Consider the following 24,548-nt stretch of genomic DNA (forward strand, 5'->3'; position numbering starts at 1 on the left):
AATCAAACAATGGCTGAGTGAAAACACTTTACAGCTTAATGTGGACAAAACTGAAACTCTGGTGATTGCTCCTGATGATACGATTCCAGGGTTGAGTCAGTACTTGGGTGACTTAGGTCAGTCTGTCAAACTGAGCCTGAGAAACCTGGGTGTTGTATTTGATAAAGACATGTCTCTTGTTCAACACTGTAGAAAACTGACCAGAAACTGTTTCCTTCAACTGAGAAAAATCTCTAAACTTAGGAAAATGCTGTCACAACATGATCTGGAGCTTGTAATCCATGCGTTTGTTTCTTCTCGTCTGGACTATTGTAACAGTTTGTTTTCATGTCTTAACAAGAAGGAGCTGTCTCGCCTGCAGTTGATTCAGAACTCTGCAGCGAGAATTCTGACCCGCTCTAGTAGAAGAACTCACATTTCTCCGGTCCTTAAAACTCTTCACTGGCTTCCAGTTTCTTTCAGGATCAACTTTAAAATTCTGGTTCTTACTTTCAGAGCTATTCATGGTCAGGCTCCTCCTTACATCACTGATCTGATCCAGCCTTACACCCCAGCTCGGGCTCTGAGGTCTGTGGATCAGAATCTACTTATGGTTCCACGCACACGGCTCAGGACCAGAGGAGAGAAATCTTTTCAGGCTGTTGCTCCTAAGCTTTGGAACAATCTTCCTCTCTCTTTGCGCTTGATGGAGTCTACTGACTCCTTTAAGAAACATCTTAAGACGTTTCTATTTGTGCAGGCTTTTCCTTGAATTTCTCGAACTCCTGTGTTGTTCTCGGTGTTGTCTTGATCTTTGAAGTATGTACTGTTTTGAGTATTGTTTTGATTGTTAAAGCGCTTTGTGACCCTGGTCTCGAAAAGCGCTATATAAATATATATTACTTACTTACTTACTTACTTACATGAAAACAAACTGTTACAATAGTCCAGACGAGAAGAAGCAAAAGCATGGATTACAAGCTCCAGATCATGTTCCGACAACATTTTCCTAAATTTAGAGATTTTTCTCAGTTGAAGGAAACAGTTTCTGGTCAGTTTTCTGCAGTGTTGATCTTTATCAAATACAACACCCAGGTTTCTCAGGCTCAGTTTGACAGACTGACTTAAGTCACCCAAGTACTGACTCAACCCTGGAACCTTATCATCAGGAGCAATCACCAGAGTTTCAGTTTTTTCCACATTTAGCTGTAGAGTGTTTTCACTCAGCCATTGTTTGATTTCTAGCAAACAATTGACTAAGCTGTTCAGCCTTTGGGGCTCAGTTGGATCAAAAGAGCAGTAGAGCTGGATGTCATCAGCAAAAATGTCATAAGAAACATCAGGAAATCTCTGAATGGTTTTACCGAGGGGAATCAAGTACAGCAAAAACAATAAAGGACCCAGAACAGAACCTTGAAGGACTCCACACAACAGATCTGCCGATTCAGACCTCATTGGATTGGCAGATACACTAAAACTGCGCCCAGAAAGGTAAGATGAGAACCATTCTAACACAGACCCAGACAGTCCCACTTCATCCCTCAGTCTACTTAGCAGGATCTGGTGATCAACTGTGTCAAAGGCTGAGGACAGGATCCAAGAGAACCAGAACAGTGGATTTACCCGGGTCAGCCGACATCATGATGTTACTGGACACTTTCAATAAAGCTGTCTCCGTAGAGTGATGTTTACGGAAGCCAGACTGAAACTTCTCATGGATGTCTCTCTGATCCAGGAACAAAGAAAGGAAGACTGTGGAAAGGGAGAGGTTCACCATATTGGTAACCCAGGGGCCAATTAAATCATATACTTTGATAAAAAGCCTACAAGGAAGGACGTCATCTGAGCAAGAGGAGGGTTTAATCTTGTTCACTAGTGCCGAAATATCACCCAAAAATACAGCAGTGAAGGAGGACCAAGAGGAGGAGAGGGGCTCAGAGACAGTAGGGGTTCCAAACAAAGGGGGAGAGATTTTCTATTTGATCAATTTAATTTTGTCAATGAAAAATCTCAACAATGCATTGCTGTCAGCTTCACAGAAGACAGGCGTGATTTGAGGAGCAGGAGACACGAGTGAATTAATCGTGTCAAACAAAACTTTTTTTTTTTTTTTCTTATTTGCTGCTACCAGTTTTCTGATGTAATCAGATCTAGCAGTTTCTACCATCTCATTGTAAGAAGACATCAGATCCCTGAGGTGAAGTCTGTGCACCTCAAGTTTAGTGGACTTCCAGAGACGCTCAGTCTTTCGACAAAGTCTCTTCAGACTCAGGAGATCTTCATTTGACGAAGGGCACCGTTTTTTCTGAATTTTCAAGATCGATTTAACAGGTGCCACCTGATCCAGTATTTCAACACAATGAGTAGTGAAACAGTGAACCAAACTGTCCACGTCTGGGCAGACATCAAAGGAAAGAGCGTCAAACAAAGCATAAAAACTGTCTGCAGTATCGGCTGATATGACACGCCTCTGAGACCTAACTTTCAAAGGCTTGGGTTCAGGGATGAAGTCCAGGTTAAACAAGACAAGAGAAAGATCACTCAGATGGACATCATGTACAGATACATTAGAAATGTCCAGGCCAAGAGTAAAAACTAAGTCTAAAATGTGGCCTTTTTGATGAGTGGGTTCAGAAACATTGCTCAAAAATAAAGGCTAAGTTAAAAGTTCTTTAGCAGAACAAGATGTGATGTCATCAACATGAAGATTAAAGTCTCCAAGAATAAGAACAGATTCCATTTGAATAATGGAAGATAGGAGGAAGTCACTGAAGTCTTTCAAGAACACCGCCGCAGGACCAGGCGGGCGGTAGATTGACACACAATAGAAAGGTCTTGTAGAACCAACCAAGATCATCTGAGACTCAAAAGAAGTGAATTCCTGTGTCTGAATCACTTTGCAAGAACAACTCTCCCTAAAAGTCGATGAGAAGCGGAGCACATTCACCGGACGTTGGTAACGGTCGCGATTATAATCCTCCATCGACTCTTTGATGTTGAAAAGAGCATCACGATCATAGATCCGAGAAGCTTGAGACATATCTTTAGTGATATGAGCATAATATCCGGACAAGTATTTGTTAAAACGACTGTTTTTGTCAATTATTGCAGGAGCTTACGTTCAAGTAGGCCGATCAAAGGCTCACCGGAAGCGGAAGTCAAGAAACTCCAGTTAAGAGAGGAAGAGTTTTCTTTCCAGCATCTGTCTTGAGATACTGGCATAATGGAAAGGCACAAGTTATCTTCCTACAGTGGAATCGCGTGGGATAAGATTCTGTAGAGGTTACAAGGAATTGGGATGAACGTAGGGATCATCTGAATATTCTGGATAAACTGCAGAGGAAGGAAGTTGTTGCTGTCTAGATGTCATAACCTCCGGACTCAGGACACCTACCGATGCTTGTAGGGATCATATTCTGCTTTAGTCCAGCATGAATCTCCGTGAGGAGTTGCACCAGCAAACTTGGACGTGCTAGAGAGGGAGTCGTGGTGTGCTAAGAACAGAGTTGTCAGAGGTGATTCTGAAGCCTTGGTAAGTCAAGAAGCATCTCATCAAGGTTGAATTTTAATGTGTGAATGTCCACTGAGAGATGCCACTCAGACAATCCCACGGTAAATACAAATTTACAATTCCTAGCAGTAAAAAGCTTTCGTAGGTTCAAGAGGTTTGCTTGGTAGAGTCAGTGACCTCGTCTCTGTATTTCTCATCTCAAAAGGAGCCTCGTGTGGAGTAAAAAATGTGCAGCCAGGGCTGTTTGTTGAGCCCTTTTGATTGCAAAAGCGTCTTCCTAATGATTAGTGAGAAAATAAAATTCATTATCATTACTTAGACCTCATTAGACGGAAAAGAAGAATCTCATCTTACTAATTGGTTCCAAGGGGGAGGGTAGTATGAGACTGTTGCGTGGTAATTAATATCAGGTTCATCTGCTGAAGGTTCTTTTTTTTCTCCCCCGCAATGTCTCCTTGGCCAACTTTAGGTTTTGTGGCATGTTTACGCCACAAAACCAATCACCATTCCCGAGGACATTTGGAGATTTTTGTTGAAAATGACCCACAATCTAGGTTCAGGATCCAGAACTTTTAGGACTTTTTATGTTTATTTTTTTATCACAGGAAATGTACACACTCTTTAATTGACACTGTAGAACACAGATTTTTAAATTTTAAAATCCTGACATCTCGGTCAATAAACATGTCCACACGCTAACACTTTTGATTAAGGGGATTTCATCAAATGACGGGCTAACAATGCATGGCACCATAATGATGTTTGCACATTTCACACAGAGTTGGAGAAGTGTGTGTTAAATTTATGCATGATTAACTAAAATCCAAGGTTAACAGAACTGACAAAGGATGACAGGAACAACGATTAGCGACTTTCTTCTTCTGTTAACCTTGCAGCTCTTTTTAATTGAAATTTACTTTTTTAGGCTTGTATTGTCGATGCGTCTGCATCTTATCATTTATATCACTTTAAAATAGCAAGTTTACTCAGGAATGTAGAACTAGATCTTCTTGTGTCTTTGAGTACAATACACAAGCTGGAACCTTCTCAAAAAATTACAACTATAAGAGCTCAAAGAGCCCATTTTGTGATTTCAATTCAATTATTCACAACCGTCACACAAACACACCAACAGTCAAATTATTTATTTTATCTACAGAATACAATAGCTTTTCTAGAATTTGAAATATTGTTTAAAGCTTGAAGAGTAATGGGTCAGCATTAAGTAATTCAGAACACCAAAATATAATCATCTGTTGCTTGTTATATCGTCAACTTTTCATTGATGTTTTTTTATTGCCATATGATTTTCATATTGTTGAGGAAAACGATTATAATTAAATTCAAGTAACTGATGGATAATGATGACGCAGTTGGAGGAAGATGTTGGCAAAAAGTTCATTTTATGTGACAATTCTTATTTAATTCATCTCCATCCATTATAGTCACGTAAGTGGCTTGTGAGGTAATAAAGGGCATGTTATACATGTGGAGAGAAATAGAGTGCAGGGGTGTGTTCAAGAATATCAGGAGCGGGACATAAGGTTTCATCATTGGGATATAATGGCTGTCATTTCTGCACTGCTGTCATCAATCTGTTTCCTCATTTAATGTGGATGCAAAAGTCTGCTCATCTCTGGTTAATGCCAAAAAGGGACTAGCCAGCTGGCTGCCGGACATAATCCAGCATCGATCCCCCCCAACCCGCCATTAACCTGCCACTGATCAGAATAGATAAGTACATGAGTACAAGACCTCCATGCTTTTACCTTGTCAACTCCCTGCTTGCATACTTAATGCTAGCAACCTTTTACAGAACACCTGAACCAATGTGAAGGGCCGTTCAACACAATGCCTCTCCACTGCTACAGAGAACAGATTGTATGTCTGGCAGACACGTCACAGACCTGCAGCTTCTCTGAGAAGGTAGACTTTCTAGTCTTCAAATCTTTGTGAAATGAAAAAAAAAACTTCTTCCAGCAGCGGAAATGGTTCAGCACACACAGTCTGACATTTAAGAATCAATGAATTTGCACCCAGAGACGAACTATTTTTACATTAAAAAGTCTCTGTTTGCTGAACACTGTTGGGGGTAAGTGTGACAGATTTACCTCTTTTGTGTGCTTTTTCTATACATGCTAGAAAGTGGCAGGTTTTCCACAAATTAAAGTACTTTTTTTTTTACTTCTGCAAAACATTTTTAAACATCAGAGAGTCACTACATGGCCTTGATCCTGGCAGACATCAGACACTAAATGAAGGGTTTTCTTCCCGACAAGCTTTCTTTCGGAACATTTTGTCTGACGGAAGTGGCTTGGAAATAAGACACAAATCACACACGGTTTTCTGGTCTCGTTTAGGTCATCCTACAAAACTGCCCATTATGTGACCTTTTATGAGCTTGAAAAAAAGTCAAAACTGTTCATTTTTGTTTTGAATTCAATAATGCATTGTAGATCTAAATCTTACACATCATCATTTCTCCATTATCTGAAAGTCCAACGTTGAAAACAATTTTTAATGATTCTTTTGTTTTTTTTTATTAAATGTTTCATTATTTCAGTAGTCATAAAACTTTAACCTGTAAGTCTTGGATAAAAAAAAGAAAACTTTTAAAAAACCTTAAAAATTTGCTACATAAGATTACAAACCTTTTTTTTAAATGTACCTAATATCATTTCTCTGATCCTAAGTCCAACACGTGTTTTCTTCTTTTTTTTTTAGATAGAATAAAAAACAAAACAAAAATTGAATAGATTTTTTTCATTCCAGTAACCTTTGCCAAAGAGGGTATCTGATGGTCTGTGTTTATGTCTTCAGAAACATATGAAAGTATCAAAATGAAATATTTAGTAAATATTTTAACAAGTACCAGGGACACATGATACATTTTGTCATCGAGGTGCTTCACTCTTTGTGGTCCCATTCTTCTGTTCACAACAAGACTCCAACTTTGTGTCCCTGCTAAAAAAAGGTGTTGGATTATATTGACAGATAAATATGGGTCAATAACAATGTTTAAAAACAGACTTAATTAGCAGCTTGGAGGAGCTTTTGTACTTTCTATTGACCTTCTAGCTTTGCTGCTGCTTTCATTGATCTTGTAGAAGTTACACATACTTGCTTTGAAGTCGAGGCAACAACTCCAGAATGTACAAATCAGCATTAAACAGTATTTATGTTTGGACTTGAGAAGGGATAGATTAAGAACCTTATCTTTAGAGATAAACACGACAAGGTGCGACTCAGGATACAAAACATATTAAAGGAATGCATGTCCTCACGTATAAAAAGGTTCAAATAAGCCACTCTATATGAACGAGTGTCGACCCCTTTAGCAAAAATAACTTCAGTGGAACTCTTCTTGTAGGAGTATACTAGTCTCTGAAGCTGGATTGTGGAGAAATTGCACCACTTCTTGACACGTCTAAGGCTTCAAGTGCAAACTTGTTTCAAGTCACACAGCATCTCAGCTGGATAAATATTCAGGATGTTCAATTTCTCAGTTCAGCCCTTTATATGTTTTAGGTTTGTAAATGTGCAGTAGATTGATGTAATGTAAGATTTATCAATACAACAATCAGTAGTCCCAGCAAGTAATTATATATGATTTCATCTGCTTTGCAGGAGTGGCTCGAATGGACAGTGTGACATAATTGCCAGAGTTATTGTTGTTGTTCTGGGTTAAAGCGCATTTTCCGACTCCCAGACCCACGGACAAATATGCAAACCTGCTGAGCGGACATTTTACTGCTCCACAGAGCACCATTGTTGACCTAAGTCTTCCATCAACATTGACATCCACAGAGGGAACCAGTCAACACCAAGTCTACGAACTCCGGGGTTTAGCAAGCCTCTATAAATTTGAAATTTAGTTTCCCTGAGTTTGACTGCCCTTGCTGCTAGACACTGCAGTGTCCAGTTATGCTGGGCAAGTGAATGGTCTGAAGGCTCTTTCCCAAAGGAGCAGAGGATGTAAGGAAAAATGGCATGGTGGTCACAGCAGCCTTCTCAGTCAGCTATGGCACCAGAATCTTCCCAAGGATTTGTGCTCCAGGCTTCTCTGTCGTGGAGGACAACAAGCTGTGTCTCCTGTCATTTAACCACTGCGCCGGTTGCCACTTCCTGTACGTGATGACATTATGGCTGAACTGTTGACCTCAGACAGGTGAACAAAGCTATGATTCCAGATAAATACCGGATAAACACTGCTTAAGAGATGTCCAACAAATTGTGGTTCCAAGCTCGACCTCTGCCAGGGTTATCTGCAGGTTCCCCGACACCAGGGGTCCCCAAACTACGGCCCAGATACGGCCCGCCACCACATTTGGTGATAGGTTAGGCAAAAGAAAAATGTATTCAGATTGCAGAGTATTTAAACTGCAGTTGACAAATGATAATTTTTTTGTTCAATGCAAAGAAAAGGCTGTTCACACTGTCTCATCTGTCAAGAGTCGGTGGCGGTATTCAAAGAATATAATCTGCGTCGACACAATGAATCTCTCCACAAAGACATGTACGGAAGCTTGCAAGGCCAAATGAGAGCAGACAAATTCTCCAAGCTCAAAAGTGGACTGTTAACTCAGCAGAATACATCAGTACGCCAAGCTCAGCTGAACCTCTCATCCGTGTGGGCCAGCTTTTGGGTTGCTCAACTGATAGCAGGCAGCGGTAAATCATTCACAGAAGGAGAATTTGTCAAAAAATGTTTGAATGCTGTCGTGGAGGAGGTGTGTCCCGAGAAGAAAGATGTCTTTAATGCCGTGAGTCTGTCGGCCAGTACAATCACCAGACGCATTGAAGAACTTGGTGGTAATGTATATGTCCAGCTGCAGCAGAAGATGAAAGAATTTGCCTTTTTTCATTAGCACTGGATGAGGGGACACAGCGAAGCTGCTCATTTTTATTTGTGGAGTTAGCGCAAACTTTGAAATGGGCGAGGAGCACACAGCCCTTAAAACTCTCAAATGGACGACAACAGGGGAGGATATTTTGCCAAATCATGAAAGAGTTGGACCTGGACTGGTCAAAGCTTGTCAGCATCACAACTGATGGAGCTCCTAGTATGGTGAGTGCGTCTCAGGGTCTAATAGAACTCATTAATCAGGAGATGGGAGAACGAGGTCTCACGGCCCCGCTACAAGTCCACCGCCTAATCCACCAGCAAGCACTGTGCTGCAAAGTGTTCCGTCATGAAGGTTGTGGTTTCATGCATAAACACCAGAGCAAAGGGACTTAAACACAGGCAGTTTCAACAATTCCTGCTTTAACTGGAGTCAGGCCAGGGGAAACTCATTGGTGATATGTATTCCCACATAAAAGCATTTGAGGTGAAACTAGCGCTGGTTTTGGAACATGTTAAAAAGCACAACTTCATCCATCTCCATGCAACCTAAAATCTCTCTGCAGAGAACCCAGCGGCCCCATTCCCTGCTGAAAAGTTTGTGGAAGCACTGGAAATACTGAAGGTGGGGTTCAGTGTGCGATTCCGTGAACTCCAAAGTAATGCAAAATAAATCAGTCTTTTCCAGAACCCTTTTTTTGCCAACATCTATGAAGCCGAGCCTTCTTACCAGTTTGAGTTGGCACAGTTAAGGAACTGTGATGTTCTAAAAGACGCATTCAAGCCCAACAGTCTCACTGACTTCTATGCCACCCTCCCAAATGTCATAACCCAACATTAAAAAACATGCAATGAAGATGAAGTCAACATGTTTTAGCAGCAGGTATATCTGAGAGCAAAACAATTCATGCATGAAACACCTGAAAACTCAGATAAGATTGAAATTGACATATCATCTGCTACAGTGTTTAAAACTGGCTGTGACTAAAATGGAACCTACAATGGAGATTCAACTGCTCACCAGCCAGATGAAGGCCCACAGTTCACACTGATGAACATGCATAGTTAAGCTTACTTTTCTGACTTGAACGAGTCATTCTGATGTTAACAAATATAATCACCATAAAATGTACTGGCATAAAATCCATTGAAATGTATTGTGCTGTGTAGGTGCTGTACCACTTAGTTCGGTTTCTCAGCCTGCTCGCTTTGTGGTTTTCACAGTGAAGTTGATGTGAGAGAGAGCTGCAAACCACGGTGTCTTCTGAAACCTTCTTTTTCCGGTGAAGATCCTGGAAAGTTTCATTAATATTTGGTTATGTTTACGTTCAGGAACCCAAGCGATCGTCTAACTCGTTCTGTTACAAACTGAACCCGGGGCCCCAGCAGAGAAGGAAAAAGCTATGTGGACCTCACAGGAAGTGTGGGGAACCCTTCCCTAACTCTGCGCGATGACTGCCTATGGGGGTTTGATGTCCTCGCACATGACAACATCGCACTTGATGAGGATAAATACATCTTTGCAGGGCCACCATTGAGTTGTGGGTTTTCGCAAACTGGACTGACCACACTATTGGCTTTTCACCCTCTGACGTGGCCATCATGGACTGGATTTTTAAAGATAATTTAATCGGAATATATTAGACCCCTTTCCCTACACCCTATTGTTTTCTACCACACTGTCTTGTGTAATTTACATGAGTTGTGACAACTGTCATTGTCGATGTCTTTACTCAGAGGGCATGAAAAGCTTTGACTTCATGCCGTCATCTTTTTTTTGCCTCTACGTGTCACCTAGCTGCATTCATTTGACATCCTCTAATCTCCCTTTGCCATTTCCTGTCATTGATGGTCCCACTGTATCCTGCTGGTTCAGATCTCAGCAGAGAGCATTTGTGGAGGAAAGTAGAGCCAATTATGGGTCACCTTGGATGCGTTTTCAATTAAAAAGGTGACAGGCACGCTGTTGGACAACGTGGACCGATGCGGCGTGGAGATCAGCACCTGCCGTCACTAAGAAAATGACTTTTAGATGACAAAAAAAAAACATCAAACAAAGGTTACATGCAAGATAAATGTGTTCAAATTCACCACACATTTAATTGCGCATATTTTTACCCGACCAAAACATAGACCAAGCAGCTGCCAATCACGGCTGGCAAAGCCTCGAGTGTTGAACGCGGAATAGATAAATTGAGTTCCTCAGGCAGTGATTTCTCCCCCTCACACGTTTACCCATTACATCTCCATATTTCTCTTGAATTATTGTCTCCCCACAATGACGCGAGGTGTTCTGGTGAACAGTATTTCAATTTTTCATGCACACCAGTTCTCCACCGTGTGTAAAATGCCTGCAGCAGATGGCAGGAAAAAAATATGGCCATTCATACAAAATATCCTCACGATCAGTATCTCCAGAGACGAGCGAGCAGTCCGGGCTCATTACTGTCGACGGAGAGTCATTGCACAGTTATTGCTAAGTGACATTTCTATTGAGATGAACTGACCACTTTCTCCCGCGCAGCGCTGGCTTTATCATGTCGGAGGAATCAGTTACTGTTCCCAATAGAACTCTGTTCACATTCATTAGGCAGCAAGAACAGCAAATCTGCAGAAATGCACAATCTGTGCAACATGTCATGTTTGATGTTTGGACTTTCAACCCACTGTTCACATCTTGAACAACCAGAGCAACTCGTCTCCATTACATATGCATTTTAACCATCATGTACATGGATAACATAAGTCTAACGTGTGCAGAATTTTTTTTTTTTTTTTAAATATTGCTTATCTAACCCACACACATGGCATTTGCAGTAGGGATAAAAATCTTGATGTAATAAGAAAGCTATGACAATACTACAAACTTATAGTTGTACTCTGCCAATAGAATCCAGAAAAGTACTGCAATCTAGTGTCCAATTGAGTTCATTGCTATGATTGAAAAGTTGTTGGATTAGATTTATAGGATAAATAAACCTGTTATGAATTATTTAACCAAGTGAGAAAAAAGATAAAGAACAACGGCAATGACAACGATAAAATACTCAGTTTAATGACAAAGTACAAACAACAAATGTCCACAAGATGAAAATAGTGCTCAAGAGTCCATTTTCTCAGTTCATAAACAAAGGTCTGTGAAGTCCAACAAAATGTCCAAGAGAAAGAGAAAGACAGTTCAGGAAGGGTGTGGCTGCAAGGCACGAGATCCACTGGGGGAGAGGAGAAACAAAATTAGAAGGCAACTCACTGAAGAAGAACAAAAAATGCTGACTCAAAAGGCAGTCACGACAACAATCGAGTAACGAGTAAAGAGTAGGTATCCAGAAGGTCGGGAAGGAGCACGATTTACTTTTCTTTATTTCTTCTTCCAAACTTGCAAGGGAGGTGACAAAACCCCCATACTATTAGATAGACAAATCCAAATGTAGGTGTCAATCATTTGGCGGAGCTTGCCCGATAATTGACTCTGTCTCCGGTGGGAAAAAAAAGAATCGACATTACGTTTCTAGAAAGCAAATTTGAATGGATGTCTCAATGTAAATCATGTTCTCGCGGCACATCAGACTAACAACCTTTTCATCCCTTAACCTGATAGCACCTTTGGATTTGGGTTTTTTATTGTGCTGGGACTATGTCCTGGATTCTATTCCTGGTTTCCATAGAGACGATTTCATGCACTATCCTCCTAGATGTTTTTTTATTGTTTAGCTCCATGAAGATTCTTTAACAGTTGATGCCTTGAAAAAGTCTCTTAAGATGGTGAGAATCGAAAAGCTTCTGGTTTTGAGACTTATCCAAATACCATTACATTACATTGTAAGTAAAGAAACAGGTGTGGGTTTAAGCTTGAGGTCATCTTTGCTTGTGTGTGTTTAAGCACCAATTTTCCTGATGCAACCCAAAATCATACTGAGGTTGCGAACTCCATAGGTTTGACAGCCTGGCAACCTTTCAAGGGTGTTTCCTGCCTCTTGCCCCAAACTAGCTCCAGCCCCCTACACCCCAGTAAGGGAATGGTCACTCATCATATACCCCTCCTTTATTATATATTAAGGACAATTAAGTAATTACATTAAATAAATAAGAAAACTTTTTTACATTCAAAAAAATGTGTACTACTATTGTAATTCTGTCCCAGCTGCCTTTCTGCCCCAGTCACATTCGCTGACATATCGTGTCAGTGAACTGCATGAAATCTTCTTTCTCTGCCGTGGTTGCCGGCTATTCCAATGGACAGATGTGCTCACGTGTATTATTCCTGGCAGGACAGGGACTACCATCGTCCAGAACATTCACATTCAATAAATGAAAAAGAAATGCATTTACTGAAAACCTGGACCAAGCACAAGTTCAACAGGTCCAACAGCAAGTGAGGATGGTAAATAATTGGAGGGAGAGAAAAAGTGTGGACAGGTTTCCACTTTGAACTGCCAAAATGCAGCAGATGGTTATTGTTCATGTTGCAGGGAATATATTTATGATGCACGACCAGAATAGAGTAACAAAGAGACGCAAGTGTGGAAAATAACTCAATGGAACCAAGAGAAACAAATGAAAATGAAAACTGACAGACATGACAGAGTCTACACTTTAGGCAGGATTCTTTCTTCACTCTATTTTCTCCCCTGTGCAATAAAAAGAAAAGTAGATCAGATTAAATGCTTTTTGGAAAGTGATGTTTGGCAATCAGAGTTTCAAACACAGCTGCTTCTCTGATTCAACCTAAAAATACTGCAAAGAAAATAATCGGCTCTTCCATCAGATTATAATGCTCTTTGGCTTCTTTTGTGCTGTAAATTGAAATTTTTATTTGGAACCAGAGAAATCCTCACTGGCGGTATGAGCTTTAAGATTGTTAAACCTTCACAGAAAAGGACTCAGAATTCTTATACAAATTGTGATACTTTTTGCAATTGGATTCTGTTAAAGGTTGCATGTGTATCCTCAGCAGCTTCTGTATCTTTCTGTCTTGGCTGGACACGACTATAAAAGCTCCACTTGAAAGGTAAAGAGTTGACATTGCATTGAACTGCCAACACTGTCTTATGTCTCTCGGTGTGGAAAAGCTTTGGTTACGCTGGATGACTGAGCTCCTGACCTCATCTCTATGGGAACGCTGACTTCCACATGCTCGTCTGCACATTCTAGAATAGTTGCTATGGTTTGCTGCCATTCCACTATTGATCTGAACCTCATTCCTCAAGACTGACTTTATACAAGATTCTTTGATCATTGGCTGCAGCCTGGTGGTCTTTCTTTCAAGAAATATGACAATATGACAGTTCCTCTTCCAACATTCCTCTTCCACCAGATGTCAAAATAGAAGGGAATTTAAGATGTGTTTTTTGAGGAAATATTCCCTTTAGAGAATCAAAATGATCATAATTTCATAATTTCCGAGGCTCTCTGCAAATTGTCCCAGTTATAAATTAATCAAAAATACATAAGTGTATCTATCTATCTCCCTATCTATTCTGTCTATTCTGATGGTATAAAGAGACATCAATCTTTGAGTCTTTCAACATCATAACATCAGGCTATTCTCCTACACTACAAGCAGTGTTTCATAATGCCACCAATTTAGCTCATCGCTAACAATGTTTCTTCAAATTTAAAAAAATTAATAAAGAAAAAATGGAATGTATTACATAAATATTGGATAAAATAGAATCGCAGTATTGATGGAAAGAAGTGCCTTGGTATGGATTTTTTTTCCTTTTATTTGTAATAGTAAATGTTTAAGTTTTTCTAGTATTCATTATTTAATACTATTATTACTTATATTATTATGACTATTTATTTACTACTATTTTTTAAATCAAAAGAAATAATAATTTCGCAAAATTTACTAGTCTTTTGGACTGTCTTCCTGAATGTAACTTGAGCAATAGAAGCTTTAAGAAAATAGGCTCTTGAATCAGCTTCACCTATAGGGAAGCAGACAAAGATTCAAAGGTTCAGGTCACAGGATCGATTCTTTCATACTGTACACCTTGTTCCGACAAACCGAGGTCACTGTAGCAGTCGTCACTAATGGAATAAAAATGAAGAACCTATGGGGACTAATGAATTTCATCTTTTCCTGCCAAATATACTGATCATGTGACCTAGAAAATAATCTGGCATGAGCTGTCTGATGACGATAGACTGTCACTGTCGTAGCAGGTATATTTCCAGTTTTTAACAATGTCCCGGCAGCAAACTCTTTATTTACACTAGTGCTTCCCACACACACTTACTCGCAACCTCAGGACAAGAGCAAAACATCTGTCATCACTTCAACGCTAATTGCTACGGTCTGCTTATATTAATTCTGCAAAGCTGTCTTTAGAGTCCCTTCACAACCCTCTGGTGGTTCCTCACAGGCAAAGAACAAGATTGCATCTGTGGCTCATTCTCTTAAGCTGGAGGTCTCATAGAGACACAAAGCTGCCGTCATGTCTCCAGAACATGGTGCCAAGCAGGACAGCAGCCTTTGGGACAGTTATCCACGAATCACTTTCAGCTATTTTTTTCTCATCCCTCCAATAACAATAGAGAAGTTTTTAGATTTAACCGCTGAGGCATTAATCTCATGTAATTGTCTCTTGTATCTAGAGACCAGACGTATGTTTCACTTGAGACTTAAATCCCCTTCAATATGATTATTTTTTTCCCATCATCTGTTTTTTAATTGTATTGAATACCGCCATTTAGTAAAAATAGTTTCACCATACATTTATTTTTCTTTTCTTTTCAGTTAATATCTCAATGACTAATAACATTCAGCCTGTTTGCTGGTCTCCAATCAGATTCAAGAAATGTGTACTTCCATACTGGGCCATGAAAGGATCCTCCATATAGTTGGACCAAGACTGTTTTGCAACATTTGTAGAACCATGTTTTACACATGATTCTACCAATGTTGCGATGGGAAACCTCTCGTGGAAATGCATAGCGACAGCGTGTAGAGGACAATTTACGCATGAAGTAGAACTGTCGTTTAAAATTAATAGAAGAAATGTAATTGTAATACAGTCTCGCTATTTTTATTATTCAAGAGCAGATCGTCAGTCGATATAAAATGATTCAGAACCATGTGGATCAAAGCATATCATTTTGGCCATGATATCCAGCCCTACCCATCACTATCTGAGCAAATGTGCCTGTCAGCTGTCTTGGCACCAAAATGGGGTAGGGAAATCCACATAGATTTTCGTACAGTAGATACTTTTCCAGCCTTCAATAAAAACAATGGCTCCCAAACCTTTTAAGCAATGTGTACAATTTTAATGTTGCTATTATATGTATGGAACCAAAATTAACCGTAAACGTAATATATATATATATATATATATATATATATATATATATATTTAGTTTATATGCTGTGCTGTGAGGCACAGCACTCTATATATATATATATAAACTAAACGTAAAGTGTGAGAAAAATACATGAAAAAGCTGAATCAGCAGGAGTCTCTGCCACAAGATGTTTCCAAAAATTGTATTTTTCTCATTCTCACTAATTCACAGGCTTTTGAGCAATTGTGACCAAAGTTATTAACGTCTTATTGTTCTTTGTTTGATAATGGCTGAAGCCATTTTGTAAGTCAATTCACATAAATGTTCCGTAATGCTATGAGTCATTAAAATCAGCTTGAATTGTTGAACCCTTTGCCCTTTAAATTTTTTCGCCATCTGCAGGTTTTTCTTAATTTATTCCGGCTGAAAGTTTACTGCAGGTGTCATGTCTTGTGAGGCACAGCACTCTAGTCATTTGCCGCCGTTTCAAAATGTGTTATTAAGCAATTTAACTTGGCATTTAGTGGCGTGTTTGATTGCAATCAACCCACGAACCCCCTCTTTCATTGGCACCCCCACCACCAACCCATGTCGCCGACCTCTACTCTACTGACAAGCGTCCAAAATGGCACCAAATCTAAAAGGAGGCGAGAAGAAGTTAATGTATCACTTCTGTCACAGCTTCTATTTTTCGAGTCTCTGTTATAATTCCTTGCGATTTAAATGTTCTAATTGAATATGGATGACAGTATGAGGGCCATGTTTTCTCAGAGAGAACCTGTCATGTAACTTGGTGCGTCAAGCTCTAGGAAACTTTTTTGTAAAATTTCTGAGATATGTTTTTGTGATTTTGGTGTTTTCATGGATATTTAATTTTTTATGATGTTGTCACATGAAAAAAACAATTATTCTTTCTTGAATTAGATCCAATACATGTGTACTTTTATTTTAGGTTTCATAACACTAGGTGCGTCACACTCTAAGAATTTTTTTTTAGCAATTCTTCTGAGATATGTTGTTTATTTGGGTGTTTTAGGTATAGAGGTGTGTCCCCCTTTTTTATTTTACCGATGGATAGTTCTTTGTCTCTATTTAAGCATGATTGAAAAAAAGAATCTTCTATCCACTATGGGCGATACATTTCGGTATACAGTATATATAAAAAAATAAGGTTTGTGTGTGTGTGTGTGTCAACTCATTTTTTTTAAATGGGGATTTAGACGATTTTCTTCACAGTGAAGGTTTAAGAGGGAGATCATTGGGTCCGGGGACAGGGGGCACAAAGGGGGCAGAAGACCATAATCAAATATTTCTTATTCAATGAAATGCAAAACATTTTTAATACATATTAAATAAGTTGTATTTTTCACATTCTTTCAAAAATCCTTTCAAACTTTCTCTTCTCCCCCTCGTTTTTCAGATATTTTTTTATCAGCCTTTGTGGGACTGTCATTTCTATTTAAGTACCTTCTATTTTTCTCCTTTTCTTGAGATGGAGTAGCGAACCTATGTACCTGACTCACATGGACCAAACTGGATAGTTCAGCTAATTGAAATATAAAGTTATTTAAGGAAAGGACAATATCACACAATTTATTAATGAAAGTCTTTGCAAGACCGGACTGTGATCAGACCTCCAACACACCTGCGGCGAATAGTCCGCATTCCAGCCTCATTACAGCATCCTCTTAAAAGACTGACATGTGATCTGACAGTGACTTTTAGTTCAGCGGCTGATTTGTGTGACACTCCCTGTCTAAATCCATATTCTGCATTCGTATTCTTACTGCAAGATCTCATCACATGCCTGTTTATGTAGCTCCAGAGTTGCTTCCTCAAGCCCACATACTGCTCTCAGAGCCTTGCTCTTTTTCACCCAGTGTGGTATATTGCAGTCTTGCCGGTTGATCCGTTCACTGAAGACATTCAGAACCTTGCAGCCCCTGTTAAAAAAACGAGTCTTTCAGCTTGAGTGCTTGTACTATCAACCACGTGATATGGAAGAAAATCCTCACACTGATTCTCAGAATCCCCTCATAACCTTGCTCACCTCCATATTCTGTGCAATCTTGCATCTAAACTCGCAGACACAGGTGCTGGAGTCTTTTTAGATTACTTAAATGGAAAGGTCGAGTGTCCCTAAAATATTCAAATTAGGTATGATTTATTTTTACAGTAGAACCCCCGGAAGCAAGTGATTAAAAAGACATATTACTACATCTTTTACCTAAAAGAAACTGGTGAATTCTGAATTCCTGATTAATAATAAAACCAAAAATGGAAATAGTGCCTGATATCAAGATATGCTGGTTCACTTGCAGCCTCAGGCAACACGTGTCCTGTGTGCTTGGGTTCACTACAGCTACTATGGTGTGTGTGGGTGTGAATTGTTGTGTGTCTCTGTGACCCTGTGTAGAGGCTACCTTGAGCAAGGCAGTTTTTAAAATTTAACGGGAGCTATGTATTCATTTGCCTGATTTTGTCCAGGTTTCCCAGACTGGTTAAGAAGCTTATAAGTGCAAAGATCCTCTTAGGAGAGCTGTTAGGTATTCCCCAAAGTCACCCTTAGCTAAAGAAGATCTTTCACGAAGAAGGAAATATGGGATGAGGCTGACCCACTGTTAAAGGTCTTCTTAGCAGCCGAATGCTTGGTTATCAAGCTGAGTCAGAGAAATGTATAATCCTCCACTTTTACAAATAATAAAACTATGCTAAATTAAGAAAAAATATTTTATTGAATTACACGTTTAGGTTTTCCACACACATCTGCAAATATGAGTTTATAGTACTTAACTTTCAGTTCAGCATTTAATATTTTTTTTCAAATCAATTCACACTGCAATTAATGAACATAATGTCACTGAGACAACAAGAAACACGCCTCAATTTTAACTGCACTGATGCGAAATTATGCATTCAAGGGGGTAGGAAGTTTAAAATGAAATGAGAATACTAACTATAACTTCTTTTTACTCCAATAAACCAAATGAAGTATGTCAAATATATTTTAAAAACGTATAAAACAGATGTAATTGAATACAGAGAAGGTCCAACTTCTCTCTTTTATACTTGATATCTATATTTTTTTTAACTATGTATTGTTCTTAAATGTTGTATACGTCATTTGAGTCGGCCCGGCTGTAGAGCCTTCTTACGTCCTTAACAACCACCATTTGTGGGAAACCCGGCCATGATTGTTTCCAATCATATATGAGTAACATCCCAACCCAGTGTTTTGTAACACCACAGAGCTTTAAGTGTACATTTTCCTGCCGATCACCATGGCCACAGACTTAGTGGAGCAGGCCTTAGCTCTTTCAACAATGTTTTATTCTCTATATTTTAATCCCGTTTTATAATGTTTACAATTTGAAGGGCCACTTCAGTGATAACGGGGGGGCCATCATCCAAAAAAACCTGAAACAATTATAGCATGGCACGGCTCCTGCGCTCACCTCATGAAAAGGCTCGTCTCCCGCCACGTTACTCTCCACCTCCCCGCAGCTTTGAAATATTTAAAGTCTAGAAACAGACGCTCAGGGGCTGCAGCGTGTTTCACTGGCCGAGTGCACGTGTGAACCTGCAAAAATGCTCGTTAGCGTCTCGTCTCCTTTGTTGAAGTAGTGGCTGCACCTGCCAACTCGAAATACACACAATGATTTGCATTTTTATTCCATTTTAATATATTCTTTGGAGGTGATGATTTTCCAAATATAGTACCACCGTTGTAATGTTGTACCAACAAGCGATATTAATGCTGAGTTTTCCGGTAGATCAAAGAGGAAATCTGGGGCTGTCTCAAGCAATTAAGGGGATGCATTAAGAAGAACAAACCCCTGTGGGCTGTTGTTTTCAAAATATGCCCCACTGCTTTCACTTGTACATTTACATTTTGCAGACATGCCCTTTTATTGGGGCGAGCAGTTGACAACAGAAGGCGTTTTCTTCAGCAGGGGAACTTCAGGACGAGCCAAATGTGTCGGATAATTTGGGTTAACTGGGGGTTGATGCAGGTCACCTATATAAATACTTACACGTTTCACGATACAGTGGCAATGTTATAATATTTTTGCCATTTATCTTTTTTATTTCTAGGAACAAGTATTTTTTTGTAGTATCGTTGAGTACTAGACTCTAGCATTGCAAAATGTACACACTTTAGACTCTAAGAAAATGAGTAACCGTAATCGTTTGTTTTGAAATCAAAATATGTCCAAACATGGAGTTCAGTGTTTGCTCTCATCCTCAGTCATCGCCAGGAGCTTGCAGGATTTCATCGTTGATGTAGCCACAGGGGAAGTCATGACTCCTGCCATCCAGCAGTTTAATAGTAACACAAAAGTGAACCAACGCAATAAATATATGCAGGTTACTTGTAAATGAAGAATCAAATTATTTCATTTTATAAAGACTTTATTGTAATATAAACCATAACAAACTATAATAAAAATAAAATGTGATTTGAAAGCCAATAGAATATATAATTTAAAAAAATTGATACAGTGCTATTGAATATTGTGTTGTAAAAGTAGTGTTAATATTTAAATGTTATTAAAGCCCTACTAAAAACCTTTCCTTTTTAACTTGAGTGAACAAAACATTTTTTTTAAATAAATTGATTTTCAAATGTCTTTGACTTTGAATGTGTTCTTAAATTTGTATTATTTGAAAGAAATCATTGATCCCATTATTGAGATTGCAAGAGAGAATATGACGGAGAATAACGTTTTAGCCCGTCCCAGCTAGTTTGGTCAAGAGTTGGGCGACCCCGTCACAAGACACACAGAGACACACAAGCATTCTCACACACACACTTACACATACGGACTATTAACCTTTTAACCTTTGAGATTTGTCCAACAAATTCAGAATTGTCTGAATATTGTGTTCGCCATACACCAAATTTTAGTCATTGATTTTGATCGCCCGTCGAGCGTCATCAAATTAATTGATTCTCACTTATTTAAAGTTTTGACATCCTAAAGAAAAAAAAGAGACACAAAAGGCTTTGAAAATATGTACTCAGTACATCACCCCTGGGTGTTCAATCTTTCCAATCAACACCCTCCTCTGAATCTGACATACCTTTCTGTTTCAGGGTATTTATACAACTCATTTACGAACACCACACTATGCATGTTGTTTACACCAGGGAGCGAGATAATGAAGCTGGATTTGATCAGAATCGAGCGCCGACTCACACACGTGGGAGAATCTATGAAAGTTTGCGCAAGTAGAAAGGAGAAAATGGAGAGCAGCCGAGTAATGTACTTTCATCCACGAGGTCAAGTGGGGCCGTGTTGGCTGATCCCCGCAGGAGCTCACATGATGGCTCAATTATATCCAGAAACTGATAGTGTGCTCTCTCTGCCTCCCCTCCCTCCGCCTGATTGAATAGAGACATCTGACTGTCCCGAAACAAAAGCTTTTATGAAACACACGATGATTTAAGTAGCATCATTAGCATCTCCTCTGTGTTGTGTACTTAACCCACCACGACCCACGGGGTTAGAGACCTGGCTAAAACTGGGTTAATGGTGAGGTTTGTGTCATCTACGACACAGTTTCAACACAGAAGCAGTTGATCCATGGCCCAGAATGAGGCCACGTTGACTTATGAGCCCTGATTGGAATTTCAATTTGCTACTTTGTATTCAGGTCATATTGTTCCGCCTCTACTGCTAAAGTGGTCAACGATAAATATCGCGACTTGATGCACAGTATCAACAGTATTCAACAGCAATCAATCAGGCCAATGGAAAAACTGAGTCGGGCAAATTGTCAGTGTAAATTACCGCCCCCTATTGACCACTCTTGGCATCGTTGTTGTTACCTCATCTTTCGTTAAAGGGGAGCTAACATGAAAACCCAACTCAACTGACCTTTGTCACGTGTTTTAAATATCTCTAAGATGTAGTGAGTCCTTCATCATGATGATGCTCCGTCTTGCTAGTTATTAGTTTATAAATTTCGGAATCTCAGGCGAACGAGAGGTTACTAAAGCTAAACCCCCTATGACGTAATGAAGGTCTTCACCAGCTGTACTCACGCCCAGTTTGTTTATACAACGAGTTCCTTGGAGGTGGAGACTTCCAGGATTAATGATGCACAATGACGAACCTTGAATGACTAATCACAGTAGAGCGGGTGTGGTTATGGTAAACAAGATGTCGTCTCCAAAAATATGAATGGTTTTCAGAGGGCGGGGATTAAGCACACTTTTTAATGTAAATATTTCAATAAAAAGAGAGTTTTGTACGAACAGACACATACTGATGAGTACAATAGAGGTCAAGATCAATTTAAGAGACACTTAAATCAACACATTAGACACCATTTAATATGCTTGCTTTGTGACCATTGACTGTGAACGGTTCTTCATAAATATAACTTAATAATAATATAATAATTATATAATTTACTCAATAGTTTTGGGATCACATAAAAGGGGACAGTGCAGGCTTTGTGGAAGAGTCAGAGTTGGAGATGCTCAGAGGCTTGTGTGGTTTGGGGAAGCCAATAGTTTTACCAGGTAAAATTAGACATATAGGCATTAAAGGGAGACATGAAGTGAAAAATGAAGAATGCTCAAGATAGACTTGCAGGGACAACTCTTAAAACATAATTTTTGCATTTTTGATCTCTTCAATCTAAAGGTAAGAAGTGTCAAGTGACATTGATGAAGAAAGAATTACAGTCACCGGCCAAACAGGGTTGATGGAACTTTCTCTATCTGGTCGTGTTTAATGATATGGTGTGAATTGGTAATTTGTACCCATTTTTCATAGTGTAACGATGATTTTATTTATCACCTCTGCCAAGGAATTGTGACCTTATCATAGAAAAATAAACAGATTGCACTACATTTTTCTAGAAATGGGTTGAAGTAAAAGATGACAACATTTGGTTTAACATCTTCATTAATAATATTAAGGAGCTGCCACCTGTCTTGTTGTTTTTAGGACAAACGTTGCGGAATGATAGCGCCTGTTGCTGTCCCATCGAGCTCATTGTTTTTAAGCATATTTCAAAAAATTGTTATATTGCTAAAACATTTAGCATAAAACTCCTAATACATTTCACCTGTTATCTGATCCTCTATTGTATTTTTTTTACTTTACTAGGAGTCGTGACAAGAAACATCTATTACCTTATTAAGCTTCCGTTTACATCGCAGTAATCTTTAGAAAAGTCACTTTCCCTAAACGGAAATTACAGGTTAAATTTAAAGATAAAAATCAAAATAAACAATTTAGAATTTGTCATTTTCACAGTACGCTAAATGATTTTTGTTCAACTCTGAGTGACTCTTCTCGGAAGACATTTTTCCAGAGCTTCTCTATCCCAGTGAATTCTGAGGAAACTCATGCAAGGCTGATTTAACTTGAATTCAAATGTTCCCTGGAGAGCAGCTTGAACGCAGGGAGCACTCACTCAGAAGCAGCTTCTTAAATTATACTTAAATGTTCCGGGAAGTTCACTTATCTCGTGCTGCGAAGGTCCCAATTGATTCCGAAATTGTTTCTTTTTTTTTTTCTTTTAGATGAACATTTTCAACCGGAATTTGTTCATACACTGCCAAGCAGTTCAAAGGGTCGTTTGTTTATTTAGTGAAGCCTTCAAGAACTTGATAAAATAAAAGATGGGTCCTTCTCTGCACAGTGGGTGGGAAGGGTGGTTGAGGAAGGTCAAGCACAACTCAGTCCTCCCGTCTCTTCAGGGCTGTTCAGTGATAATTGTGAGTCTGCAGTCTTGTTCCCGACGACCCCACAGCCGCCGGCTCCTACTGCTAATAGGTGTTTTTTTTACTCCTTCACACTCTCCTCATCATTATTATTTCACATTTGAAGAGCTTCAGGGATCTTCAACATCTCGAAGAGTGCTACAACATTTGCGTTCCAGTTCGCACTGACAGAGTAACAGTAAATTAGGCTTCAGGGTTGTTTTGCAAAGTGCGAGAGTGTCATCTGAGTAATCTAATTATGTACATGGATTAGCAGTTTAAGTTGGTTTATCATTTTAAAAACTCGTCAAATTTTTTGGGCACAAAACAACGAAAATAGTATTTTAAAAGTTAATCATCAATCTAATTGCTTATAGAGTCTGTGTGTTGTATGATTGTTTTTCCTAAAAGTTTCAAGGACATCAGCTGATTTAATTCTTTATGTAAAAAGTGTTGACGTGTTTACGGCATGAAAATGTAGCAGCAGTTTTTTTTTCCCTCTTACTAGAATGTAAACTTAATTTTACCTTAGCATCCTGGAGATATAACTAAATACATTTTCAATATGTCTTATAACTAAACTGAGGTTTCAATCCAATCTTGTCCTTTACTTCAGTGTCAGTATATTTATATTATTTTATTCTATTTTATGTTTTTGTTTTTTTACAATTACACTTCAAACACATGCAATCTTTATACAATCCACCAAATAAACTAAAATCAAACATTTTTTTTAACTTTAATCAAACAATTTACATATGTTTACAAATAATCTTCAGCTGATACAGTTTTAGAAAGACAATATATTAGGGCTATTCCAGCTGTTTATCATGCTAAAAGTTAGTATGTAATATTTTGTTGTCTTTTTAACATGCTTCAACCGGAAATGACTTGAAAGCTGATAAGGTTTAAAGAAGGACAAAAATGTAAGGTACGGCTTTTAAAAGGCTATAACTTCCTTAATATTTAAGCTCCTGATTTAGTTTCAAACCTTTCTTTGAATGAGATGAAGAAAATGATCCTTTGCACCTTTAATAAGGTGCATGACTGTTTTTTTTGTGGAAGAATAAGACAAAAAAGTACCATAACATCCCCTGACAAAAGTCATTTTTGGTAACACAGTGGTTGATATTGGTTTCTGATGTTGCAGCCAGCAAAATAAACGATTCAACTATATTCCTCAATTAAAAAGTTGAGTCACTGTT

At 38.9% G+C, this 24,548-nt stretch overlaps 1 protein-coding gene across 1 annotated transcript in view; it reads left to right on the forward strand.

Moving 5' to 3' along the window:
- Positions 1-24,548, forward strand: part of LOC148059867 (chemokine-like protein TAFA-1) — a 39,598-nt gene that overhangs the window by 11,443 nt on the left and 3,607 nt on the right. The gene's annotated exons all lie outside the window — the stretch shown is intronic.

The sequence above is a fragment of the Callionymus lyra genome, chromosome 19 (assembly GCF_982586985.1).
Source record: "Callionymus lyra chromosome 19, fCalLyr1.hap1.1, whole genome shotgun sequence".
Lineage (NCBI taxonomy): Eukaryota > Metazoa > Chordata > Actinopteri > Syngnathiformes > Callionymidae > Callionymus > Callionymus lyra.